This window comes from Podarcis bocagei (genome assembly GCF_964188305.1).
Source record: "Podarcis bocagei genome assembly, chromosome: W".
Classification (NCBI taxonomy): domain Eukaryota; kingdom Metazoa; phylum Chordata; class Lepidosauria; order Squamata; family Lacertidae; genus Podarcis; species Podarcis bocagei.
In genome coordinates, this window is record NC_138131.1 from 38887633 (window position 1) to 38901076 (window position 13444).

The window sequence follows — 13444 nt, forward strand, 5'->3', positions numbered from 1 at the left end:
CAATGAGGGTTGAGACTGACGCATCAGACAGAGCGGTGGGGGCGGTCCTGTTGCAGCAAGATCCGCAAGGGAACTGGAGGCCCTGCGCATTCTACTCCAGGAAACTCAGCAAGTCGGAACAGAACTACACCATCTGGGACAGGGAGTTGCTGGCCATTCATGCAGCCTTCAAGGCGTGGCGGCACTTCCTCATCGGAGCCAGACACACTGTGCAGGTCCGCACGGACCATAAGAACCTGGAGTACTGGCGCACGGCGCGGTTCCTGAACCAGAGACACATCCGCTGGGCGGAGTTCTTTGCGGATTTCGACTTCCGGATAGAATACATCCCGGGAGACAACAACGTCATGGCAGATGCACTATCCAGGAAACCGCAGTATCTCGAGGAAGCGGCACTGGTGGCGGCCAAACACATTTTCGCACCGAAAGCGTGGGCATGCGCTTCAGCCACCGTGGACCTGGACGCAGTGCGTCGCGCACTGCAGACGGATGCCTTCGCACAATCCAAGATGGAGGAGGTGCGAAGAGGCACAGCGAAGGATGACGAGTTCCAGATACGCGACGGACTGCTCACCCGCAAAGGAGCTCTCTACGTGCCTGGGGACGACCTCCGAGCTAAAGTCCTGCAGCAGTTACACGACGCGCCCAATGCTGGGCACTTCGGCAAGGACAAGACGGCGGAATTGGTGGCCAGAGACTTTTGGTGGCCCCAGATGAGGGGAGAAGTCGCGGATTACGTCTCTAGGTGTGACACATGCCAAAGGGCCAAACCAGTGCACAAGAAGCCGGCGGGACTGCTGGAACCGCTACAGACGCCGCTCGAACCGTGGGAGAAAGTGGCCCTGGACTTTGTCACAGATCTGCCCAGCTCGCGAGGCAAAACAGTGGTACTCGTGGTCGTAGACCTGTTCACCAAGATGGCGCACTTCATTCCTTGCGCGAAGGTGGCCACAGTGGAACAGACTGCCAAACTGTTCATAGACCACGTGTTCAAAGTTCACGGCTTACCACGGTCCATCCTGTCTGACCGGGGTCGCCAATTCGTCTCGAGCTTCTGGCAGAAGCTGCTGGGCATCCTGAACGTCAAGATCAACTTAGCGTCGGCACGACACCAGACCAACGGACAAGCGGAGTGGGTCAACGCCATCATGCAGCAGTACCTGCGATGCTACGCGAATCAACAGCCCTCGACCTGGGTGGACTACCTACCGCTGGCCGAGTTTGCCTACAACAACATGAAGCATGGGTCTACAGGGGTGACACCGTTCTTCGCCAACAATGGGCGGCATCCCAGAACCTTCCCGGGGTTAGAGACGAAGGGGGAGGGGGAGCCATGGGGAGCAGAGCACTTGGCAGCAGAGTTGCAGGAGGTCCACGAGCAACTCCGAAGGACCTTGGAACTAGCAAAACACGCCTACAAAGTGCAGGCAGACAGGCACAGGAGAGTCGGGGAAGACATCCAGGTGGGGGACTGGGTCTGGTTAGCGGCCCAGGCAGTGCCGGCCAGAACGTTAGCTAAGAAGAAGCTCAAACACAAGCAGTTAGGGCCTTACCAAGTCGAGGCACAAATCAACCCAGTGGCCTTCCGGTTGACACTCCCGGAGGGCTCCAGAATGCACCCGGTATTTCATAGGTCAGTCCTCACACCCTACAAGGAACCCCACAGGTTTCAGGCGCCAGGGACCGCACCTCGCCCACTTAGAAAGTCGCCAACGGGGGAGGGGTCACCGAGGGCGGCACCACTCAACGAGGTCACGGAGATTTTAGACTCAAGATGGGGGAAAGAGGGAGTTGAATATCTCCTCGCCAGGGAAGGTAACCCGGCCAGCGCCAACAGGTGGGTGCCGGACTATGCCTTGGAGGAGCACTACCTCAAAGACGAGTTCCATGCACTCTTCCCGCACAGACCTATGCCGGCAGATTTTCACACCCACACTTTCAACCAGCACGTTCCAGGGGTTCTCATCTGCTGAGGAAACGGCGCCAGACACAAGCTCCCCGGAGGGATCACTCTTGGGGTCTGCCACGGACCGCTCTTATTGGTGGGACACTCAACCGGAGGTGGGGTGGAGCAGGGAACTGCTAAGGGGGCCCTGGCACGCAGCATCACCCGAGGTAACAGGGGGAGAGACGGACATGGACGTGTTGGGGGAGGACCTTGGGTTCGAACACGAATGCAGAGAGATGGAAGCAGAGGAGATCGACGTCGGCGAGCCCATTACGGGCTGGCCGGATCCAACTGGTCGGCTGCACGCCAGGGGGAAGGAACTGTATCCCGCACTCACCCCCACAGCACTGGAGCACCTGGAACCCGCCCCAGAAGAGGGGAAGGGGGGAAGGGGGGCTTCGAGGGTGGGATGGATGTCAGGGGCTCAGGAGCAGAGGTACAGGGGAGAGAGGAGATGGAGAGCGAAGGGGAAGGATCTGAGGGCAGCGTAGGGGGCAAGGGGGGTCCCAGGGGAGACACACCAGAAACAAGGGGCCAGCGGGGACTCCCAAAGCAGCAGCTGGAGATCAGGACCAGCTTCCCCACCAGAGCATAGTGGGGGGGAAGAGTCCCAGGTGTCAGGGGCAGCGTCTCCTCCAGCAGGGAGAGAAGAAGAGTCGGGACTGACCACGCCTCTGTCGGAGAGTGGGGGAACAGAGGGGAGGTCAGGTCCAGCTGGCCTCCCCGAAGGGGGAAGCAGTGACAGGAGCAGTGTAACGGTCAGGAGGAGGGTTGCCGGCTGGGCGCGCGCGCCAAGTTCGAATGTACAGGCGCGCGGGACAGCAGAAAACCCGGATGGGGAACCAGGTCCTAAAGCCCGCCGGAGGCAGGGGGAAGACTCAGGGGACTCAGCGTCAGAAGAGTCTAGGAAGGGCGAGACCCCAGCTGACAGGCGGACCCAGAGGAGGAAAGAGCAAAGGAAGAGGTGGAGCAAGGCTAGGGTCTTAAACTGGTGTCTGGAGGGAGGAGACTCAGACGGAGCTTCGGCGGTCTAGAGTCTCAGACGTAGAGCTGCACGCTCCTGATGTGAAAGACAAACTGAACTTCAATACAGACTTTTGTATATAACAACGGACTGGCGTTGGTCCTTTGTGAGCTGGGACCCTGGGCAGCTCTGACAATAATGAACTAAAAAAGGTATTTAAATATACCTTCCCTAAGAAACCAGAGGCCTTCCTTTTGGGCATTGTTGGCCAGAGGGTGCTAAAGAAGGACAGAATTTTATTTATGTATGCGACAACAGCAGCAAGAATACTCATCGCAAAGTACTGGAAGATAGAAGATTTGCCCACTCTGGAAGAATGGCAGATGCAACTGATTGACTTTGTGGAAATGGCAGAAATGACTGGCAGAATGCGAGACCTGGGAGAAGAGACAGTGGAAGAGGACTGGAAAAAATTTAAGGACTATTTGCAAAAGTACTGTAAAATGTATGAATGTTAGAATGATGCAGGATATAAAGACAACATGGCATTAGTAACCTAGTTGAACGAAATATGAAAATAACTGAAGTATAAGAACGAAGATGAAATTTGAATAATATTATGTCAAGTTTAAATATCTAAATATTTGATAACAAAGGGTAAAATTGGAGACATAATAGCTGAAATGTTTAATTTAAAACAAATTCTGAGAGAAGGTGAAGCATTGCTGAACATGATTTGGTAAATGGGAACACAGGAAAGGGAGAGGCGAGGGGGGTCAAGAAAGAGGGTTATGGAAGTTTGGTTTAACTATGTTGTATGTTTTATGTCTGTATTTTTGTATCGTATTGTTTTTTGTTTTGTGTGATTTCGTACTTTTTTTGTCTTTTACTGTGAAAATTTAATAAAATATCTTTAAAAAAAACATAAAAAACAAACAAAAACACCAATTTGAAATAAGCCCAATCAGAGCTTTATCATCTTCTTTTTATGTAGATGGAACCCAAAATACCTTTTTCCATTGGTTTGGGGTGATTCTGGCGCACACCCAAATAACACCATGCGAATTGAAAAAAGCCCAATCAAAGCTTATATGTCTTCTCTCTATGCATATGGAAGCGAAAAGATGGTGTTGTGTTATTTTGGTCTCATTACACACACTTTGCGATTTCTGTGTCAATGTGCATTAAAAGCAAAAAACACGAAATGAAGTAAACGCAATCAAAAATTCTTTTTTCTATGTAGTTGGAAAACAAAACAACCTGTTTGGCTTTGTTTAGGCTTATTGCACCGCTTTGCTATTTGTGGGTGAATGAACACCGAAAGAGCAATCGAAGCTTATTCGTCCTTTTACTATTGAGATGGAACCAAAACACCTATGCTTGATTTGGGCTGGTAACAAACATGTCACCTGCGATTTTTGGTTGAATGTGCATTCTAACCCCCAAAACACCAATTTGAAAAAAGCCCAATCAGAGCTTTATCATCTTTGAATCATAGAATCATAGAATCATAGAATTGGAAGAGACCACAAGGGCCATCGAGTCCAACCCCCTGCCAAGCAGGAAACACCATCAGAGCACTCCTGACATATGGTTGTCAAGCCTCTGCTTAAAGACCTCCAAAGTAGGAGACTCCACCACACTCCTTGGCAGCAAATTCCACTGTCGAACAGCTCTCACTGTCAGGAAGTTCTTCCTAATGTTTAGGTGGAATCTTCTTTCTTGTAGTTTGGATCCATTGCTCCGTGTCCGCTTCTCTGGAGCAGCAGAAAACAACCTTTCTCTCTCCTCTATATGACATCCTTTTCTATATTTGAACATGGCTATCATATAACCCCTTAACCTCCTCTTCTCCAAGCTAAACATGCCCAGCTCCCTTAGCCGTTCCTCATAAGGCATCGTTTCCAGGTCTTTGACCATTTTGGTTGCCCTCCTCTGGACACGTTCCAGTTTGTCAGTGTCCTTCTTGTACTGTGGTGCCCAGAACTGGACACAGTACTCCAGGTGAGGTCTGACCAGAGCAGAATACAGTGGCACTATTACTTCCCTTGATCTAGATGCTATACTCCTATTGATGCAGCCCAGAATTGCATTGGCTTTTTTAGCTGCCGCGTCACACTGTTGGCTCATGTCAAGTTTGTGGTCAACCAAGACTCCTAGATCCTTTTCACATGTACTGCTCTCAAGCCAGGTGTCCCCCATCTTGTATTTGTGCCTCTCATTTTTTTTTGCCCAAGTGCAATACTTTACATTTCTCCCTGTTAAAATTCATCTTGTTTGTTTTGGCCCAGTTCTCTAATCTGTCAAGGTCGTTTTGAAGTGTGATCCTGTCCTCTGGGGTGTTAGCCACCCCTCCCACTTTGGTGTCATCTGCAAATTTGATCAGGATGCCCTTGAAACCATCATCCAAGTTGTTGATAAAGATGTTGAATAAGACCGGGCCCAAGACAGAACCCTGTGGCACCCCACTAGTCACTCTTCTCCAGGATGAAGAGGAAGCATTGATGAGCACCCTTTGGGTTCGGTCAGTCAGCCAGTTAAAAATCCACTGAGTGGTAGCATAGTCAAGACCGCATTTTACCAGCTTCTTTATAAGAATATCATGGGGCACCTTGTCAAATGCCTTGCTGAAATCAAGGTAGGCTACATCCACTGCGTTCCCTTCATCTACCAGGTTTGTAATTCTGTCAAAAAACGAGATCAGGTTAGTCTGACATGACTTATTTTTCAGAAATCCATGCTGACTATTGGTGATCACAGCTTTCCTTTCTAGGTGCTCACAGACTGTTTGCTTAATGATCTGCTCCATAATCTTCCCTGGTATTGATGTCAGACTGACTGGGCTGTAATTATTTGGGTCCTCTCGTTTCCCCTTTTTGAAAATAGGGACAACATTTGCCCTCCACCAGTCTGCCGGGACTTCGCCTGTTCTCCAGGAATTCTCAAAGATGACTGCCAGTGGTTCTGAGATCGCATCTGCCAGTTCTTTTAATACTCTTGGATGAAGTTCATCTGGCCCTGGAGACTTGAATACATCTAAACTAGCCAAGTATTCTTGTACTATCTCCTTAGTTATTCTGGGCTGTGTTTCCTTTGCTGAATCATTTGCTCCAAATTCTTCAGGTCGGGCATTGTTTTCTTTATCGGAGAAGACTGAGGCAAAGAAGGCATTGAGGAGTTCAGCCCTTTCTGTGTCACCATCTTCTCCTCTGAGTGACCCCACTGTTTCTTTGTTCTTCCTTTTGCTACGAACATACCCATAAAAGCCTTTTTTGTTGCTTTTAACCTCTCTAGCAAGCCTGAGTTCATTCTGTGCTTTAGCTTTTCTGACTTTGTGTCTACACGTGCTGGCTATTTGTTTGAATTCCTCTTTGGTGGTTCCCCCCCTTTTCCATTTTTTGTATACATCCTTTTTTAATCTTAACTCAGTTAAAAGTTCTTTAGATAGCCACCCTGGCTTCTTTAGGTCACCTTCCATGTTTCCATCTCATTGGTATTGCCTGACGTTGTGCTTTTACTATCTCCCTCTTAACAAACTCCCAGCCATCATGAACTCCCTTTCCTTTTAGTATTACTGTCCATGGGATCTCACCCAGCACTTCCCTAAGTTTTATGAAGTCGGCTTTCTTAAAGTCAAGAAATTGAGTCCTAGTATGCTTGGCTGCTCCTTTCCGCTGTATAGTAAACTTCAGAAGAGCATGATCACTCGCGCCTAATGATCCTTCCACTTCTACCCCACTAACCAGGTCATCAACATTGGTTAGGACCAGATCTAAAATGGCTGTTCCTCTTGTTGCTTCTCCCACTTTCTGGACAATGAAGTTGTCTGCAAGGCCAGTGAGGAATCTGTTTGACCTTATGCTCTTGGCCGGGTTTGAAATCCAACAAATATCCGGGTAACTGAAGTCCCCCATTACTACTATCTCCCTTCCTTTTGCATGCTTGGCCATCTGTTCCAGGAAGGCATCATCTATGTCCTCCGTTTGGCTTGGGGATCTATACTAAACTCCCACAATGAGGTCTCTGTTATGTTTCTCTCCCTTAATTTTGACCCAAATGCTCTCACTTTGGCTTTGAGGTTCTAAATCTTGGATCTCTTCACAGGTATACACATCCCTGACATATAACGCTTCCAGTGAAATCAGCGGAGAGAGCACAGGACCTCCGCTTGGCACGCCCACGCTGCGCAGAAGGCTTCCACGCAGAGAATCTAGGAGGAGACTTGGAGTCAAGCAACTTTTATGTTGGAAGAAATTTAGGTCACACCCACTGACGGATTCTGCCAGTGACTAAGACAGTCGCGTTTCAAGGGCTGTCAAACCAGGGAAAGTTTTAGCTATACGACTAGCTTGCAGCAGTTTGCAGTTTACGCACAAGCAACCCCAATTCCCATTACAGCAATCTGTCAGTCCCTTGTTGCTTGTGCGGAGAGCAGCAGAGGCAGTGTCATGAGTCAAGCTGGAGGAGCAGGCGCCGGAGAGGGGGCCAGGAAGGAACCAACGCTCGAAGAGAGAAACAGAGAGTTGGAGCAGCAACTGGCTATAGTAGCGGCGCGGCTGGATGAAAGGCGGACTCAGGATGCCCAGGGGAAGCCCAACCCCATCACAAGGAAGGTACCGGGACTAGTGCAGAAGTTTTCAGGGAACCCCAGAGACTATAATGCTTTTAAGACAGATGTGCAATATGCGCTGGACCTGCAGTATGAGGACTTTGCAGACGATGGGGGGAGGGTCGCTTTTGTGATAGGGCACCTGGAAGGCGGGGCCAGAGAATGGATTAGGCCCTTAATGGCATCGGAGAATGCCGCCTTAAAGAACTTGAGGAAATTTTTTAGCGCCATGGACCATATGTTCTCAAGTGATGTGGAGCAAAGCGTGACACGCCAGCAGCTGATGGGGTGCAAACAAGGGAACCAATCAGTGAGAGAGTACTGGTCACGATTTGCAATGCTAATCCACAAACTCGGGTGGGAACTGGGTTCAGAACCAGTGCAAATGCTATTTGAGGAAGGCTTAGCCTCTTGGGTAAAAGATGAACTTTCCCGCTCGCCCCGCCCGCAATCGATGGACCAGCTGACTAAAATGGCGCTTGCTGTGGGAGTACGCCAAGAGGCGCGCGCTCTGGAAAGGCGGGAAGGGAGAGTGGAGCGTTGGCATGACAATCGCATTCCAGACGTGCCTGGGCCACCTGCACCGCCCGTGCTGCCCGCGGAACCAATGGAAATTGGAGGAGCGCGCGTGCGCGGGGTTTCAAACTCCGGCGAGGTTCGCAAGAAAGAGGGGAAAACGACCAGGAAATGTTTTCTCTGCCTACAGCCGGGACATTTTGCCAGAGTCTGCCCTCAGAGAAAAGCGTGGTAAGGAATGGTGGGGGCCGCGGGGGGAGAGCAGGAGCAGGGAAACGGCAAGGCTTGGCTGCAGGAGAGCGGGCACAGCAGCCAGGCGAGCAACCAGTGAAGGTGCCCAAACCAGACCCCCCCCCCCCGGGCAGCAATAGCCATAGAGGTGGTGTTAGAACTCCCCAACGGACACCCTATTAAGGTGAAGGCATTGCTGGATTCTGGCAGCTCTTGCAACTTCTTTAGCAGGGATTTTGCACTAGAACACCAACTCCAGGTGGTGCCTCTCGAACACCCCCTGCAAGTAACAACCATTGATGGGAGAGAACTCTTGGGGGGGGGGAGTGACCCACTAGACCCCTCCCATGAAAACGAGGGTCTCCAGACACACTGAGACAATTGCCTTTCACGTTGCCACATTAGCAGGGCCACCAATCATACTGGGGATGAGCTGGCTGGCACTGCACGATCCAGTAGTGGGGTGGCACCAGCGGACAGTCACCTTTGGGTCAGCTCACTGCGTAGAGCAGTGCCACGAAGGGGAAGCCCCAAGGATGGCAGTAGCCAGGGTGGCAGGGATAGCGGTGGGAGAAAAGGTGAGAGTACTGTTATTGGTTTCAGAACTCACAGGGTTAAGGAGTTCTGTGTGACGTCTCTTACCTGAGGCGTGGTTAGAAACTCTTATGGGAGTGGATTGACTCTGAGAGTTTCAGTCTGGTTTCGCTTTTGCGGAGAGAGGACGCAAGAGGAGAGAGGACGCTGAGGCGTGGTTAGAAACTCTTATGGGAGTGGATTGACTCTGAGAGTTTCAGTCTGGTTTCGCTTTTGCGGAGAGAGGACGCAAGATGGGTGAGCTTTCACCAGGTTTGAAGTTATGCTGTTAAACTTCATGATTAAAGGCTAAGAAGATAAGGAACGCCTTTGTGTCTGAATTTATTACTGCAATTGCTTCACCGCTGTGTTTATCTCTGCTACCGGCAAGAGGGAGAGGCAGGAAGGATTTTTGGATCAGCACGGACAGACAGCAGAGCTGCGCAAAGGGAAGCGTGCTGGACTCCATGTTTGCTTTTCTTGGAACTCATGGCAACTTTGGCCTCTCCGTTGCCATAAGTACCACCTCAGTATGCAGACCTGGAAGAAGTTTTCAGTGAGAAAGAGGCGGATAGACTACCCCCTCACAGGCCCTTTGACTGTCAGATCAACCTACTCCCAGGGGCTCAGTTACCAGTGGGTAAGCTGTACGCCATGTCAGACAGGGAGATGCAGGAGTTGAGGAAGTTCATTGACAAGAACCTGAAGAGGGGCTTTATACGAGAATCAAGGGCGGTGGGGGGCAGTCCAGTGTTCTTTGTGGACAAAAGAGACTCCAAGGAGCCCCGCTTGGTCGTAGATTATAAGTCGGTCAACCGGGTATCGGAACCAGTGACCTTCCCTATGCCCAGAATTGATGACATTTTGGCCAGGGTAAGGAAAGGGAAGGTTTTTACCAAGTTGGACCTTCAAGGGGCGTACAATTTGATAAGGATGAGGGAGGGGGATGAATGGAAAACCACGATGTTCACCCCTCTGGGGGCCTTTGAGTACCTCGTGATGCCCTTCGGATTACAATCGGGTTCCAGCACATTTCAAGCTTTCATGAACCACGTGTTGGGGTCCCTGCTGTACAAGAATTGTGTGGCCTTCCTGGACGACGTACTTATCTACTCAGAGAACGAGGAGCAGCATCTGAAAGATGTCAAGAAAGTGCTGAAAAGGCTGCAGGAGCATCAGCTGTGGGTCAAACTGGAGAAATGCCAATTCCACGCCCGAGAGGTGGGGGGAGAGCTTCCAAGATGGCGCCGGCAAGGGCAGCCCTGCTCTAAGCTCCATGCTAGTCGTGCAGTTTTTTATTAGTTTTTAACAGTTTTATTAATTTCTTTTTACCTGTTTTAATTGCTAGCTAAGGCATTTAAACCTACAAGTGACACAGCAATTTGTCTCCCTTGTTGGAAGGACACTGAATCACCGGCTACACAAGGAACTAGAAGGCAAGCGTTGGTTAAAATTACTCCCGGGCACTGGATCACCGCTGCTGTAGCTGTAGCCTGGAGACAGGGTCTGAGCGGAGTCTCAATACTTGGGGAAGGGAAAGAAGCCAAGCCGAAGTTTTGAAGCCAGGCCAGGGGAGGACCAGAGGAGACCATAGGAGTCCTCAGGTGCCTGGACAAGCAGCTGAACCCGACGGGCTTGAGGACCCAGCCTCCCTCCCGAGCCGCTTTCTCCAGCTGCACTTCGTCATCCTACCAGCTAGTGTGGAAAGCTGTGAGGCTGTGAGGCTTCGGGTTGCTGAAATTACACTTTGAGAGGCAAAGAAGAAGTCTACGGCAGAGAGAGGTGAGAAGAAAGGAGACGGAAGTTCCAATTAAACAAAACAAAAGCCTGGAAGTTCGCAAAGCGGTGAGACCCTTCTGTTTTAAGTAAAGCCTGCCTTCACTTACCCCAGAGACCGAATAGGGGAGGGACGGGGGACCGGATAAAGATTTAAATTGAGAGCCCTTGACTTGTATAATTAACCGTGAAGAGGGCTGAGCTGGAGAAGATTTACTAGAGCCCTCAACAGGAGTAAATCTCTATCGGAATTTTACTCTTATTATAGCTCTTCAACGAACTGTGGAGAAATCCCTGGAGTTAAATACTCAGCTGCACAGCTAAATCACTGACTGTGGTAGGAAGTTCCCTTCTTCTCTCCTGTATTATTTATATTATTTAGTTCATATCTACTGTGGCTATGGGCAAGAGGAAACGCCTCAGAGAAGCAGAGGAATTACTGCTTCTCCCTAGCCCCAAGCTACAAGCTAAGGGAAGAAGAGTCCAGTCAAATCCTCAAGCAGCAGTTACTACACACAATAGATTTCTTCCACTAAGTGACTTGGATGTAGCCATTCCCAAGCCCCAAAATACCATCTTACACACTTGTAATCTAACGAGCACTCCCATTAAAGGTGGGTCTGACGTGGATGGAAAAAAGATCCAGGATAAAGAGAACCAGCTGGGAAATGAGTCCTCCCATTTACAATTAGTCATTAGGACACTGGACTGTATATTTAAAAAGATAGACTTTCTGACGTGCTCAATTTCCAAGCTAACTGAAAAAGTGATGGATATGGATGCCAAAATTGCCCTCAAAAATAACTACCAGAGGGGACCTCCACGGATAGCCCCACCAAAATCTGGGGCAAAGGGGATGAGAAAATACAAACTAAACAATCTCATGTGTAAGCAAAATCTAACACTGCAACCAAAGAAGGTGTGCCTAACGATAAGGTCAGAGATATGGGACTGGTCAAGCTTAGAAGGAGCTAAAATTGCCCTAAGTAAAATCCTGAGAATAAGCACAGTTCATATCGATCTTCGTGCTTTACTTCCGCTAACTCAATCAAATGGCCCTTACAAAGTTATTTTAGCCTTCCATTCGCTGAGATTACCCTTATTAATAATAAGAGAAAAATGGAAATTCATAAAAACAAAAATCATACCCACAAGGGTTTTTGCGGACAGCATAGTAAATCCACTACTTGTGGAAAAAGGGAAAGAGACATTAGATTCAGAAACAAGCTCTATAAAATCGCCAGACAAAGAGATCTTGCTCTCCCCACAGAGAACGGAGGAGATCGTCTGCAGCCCACAACTAGGAATGAATTTGGGTAGTTCCAGAATATCCAGTGGTGAAAGCGCCCTTATGAATTCATTTGATGAATTACAATCACAAGAAAAAGAAAAAATAATAAATAAATTAGACAAATTAAGAGAGAAGATGTTTCAGGCCAAAAGTAAAATAGGAAACAAAGAAATTCAAACAAACAGGGCCATTGAAGGCTCGGTGGACCTTCTCCAATTTAGCCCACAGCCCCAAAATAGGTCTATAAAATCCAAGGCAACGATACAGACAATCGTCCCGCCACCTTCATTAGTTAATTTGGAACCAGCTCATCCTGTACCAACCGGAATGGATATATCTACTAAAGAACAGCAAAATGTAAACAAAATTTCGACACATTCCTCAATGCCTGACCTGGAGTCATCATTATCGGACGGAGAATCCCTAGCTGATGATCTAGAAGTTCAATCTGTTATCGATACGGACTGGACAGAAGACCCCTTGGGCCATATAAATAAGATGATATACCCATGGAAGGAAAATCTAATAATAGCTAAAACTTGTACCGACCTAATCTCTGCCCCCCTAGGTGATAAGCTCTCTGATAAAACAAGGGATTTCAGAGAGGAGATCAGACCAAACCAGGACACTACCCCTATAGGACCGAGCGAGCAGAGCATAATTATAAACAGCTCAAGAGGCACACCTGCGTCAAAAGGAGAGAAGTCATCTACTATTAGTCAAAGGAAAATTACTGACTTCTTTAAATCTGACAACCCAAGATCAGCGTTCCCCCCTTCTCCATTGTGACTACCCAAACCCCAGTCAAATCTCTCCCCCCCCCCCCGTTCTCCTTTTTAAGCTGGAACATAGCAGGTTGGAAGGGGAAAAAATCTGACCCGGACCTTGTAAAACTAATAAACTTACACCAAGTAATTCTTTTACAAGAAACATGGGAAGAGGGGAGAGTAGATATTAATGGTTTTGATGTTACATCATTACCGGCATGCCCGTCTACTAAAGGAGGCCGGCCTAGTGGAGGATTAGTTATAGCAATTTCCTTGAAAATACAGGCAAAACTCACGCTTGTAAATGCTTCCACCTTTGCAATTACAGCCCTGATTACGGGGAAAAATTTTGAACTTGTTATAACAAATGTCTATCTTCCTCCTGGAGGCAACACTGCAGACTTATACAATAAATGGGGAATTTTGGAGGAACATCTTACTCTTTGTCTCTCCAAATACCCCAATATACCCAATGTTATAGCAGGGGACTTCAATGCTCGCATTGCAACAAACTGGGAGTCTTTAATCAAAGCCAAATGGTGGATAACTCCAGAATTCATTAATGACCTCGCCCTCCATACTCAAAGACTTTCCAAAGACAAAAGGGTAAATGAAGCAGGAACCCTTCTTTACCAATTGGTACTACGTCTAAACTTAGTGATTCTAAACGGGAACTGCCCGCCAGACGTACCGGGTGATTTTACACACATAAGCTCCTCTGCAAACAGTGTCCTGGATTATATGTTAGTATCTCATGACATTTTCCCCA

At 48.7% G+C, this 13444-nt stretch overlaps 1 long non-coding RNA gene across 1 annotated transcript in view; it reads left to right on the plus strand.

Moving 5' to 3' along the window:
• The window catches only part of LOC308577917, a 670159-nt gene that overhangs the window by 130235 nt on the left and 526480 nt on the right, over nt 1-13444 (plus strand). The window lies entirely within an intron of this gene.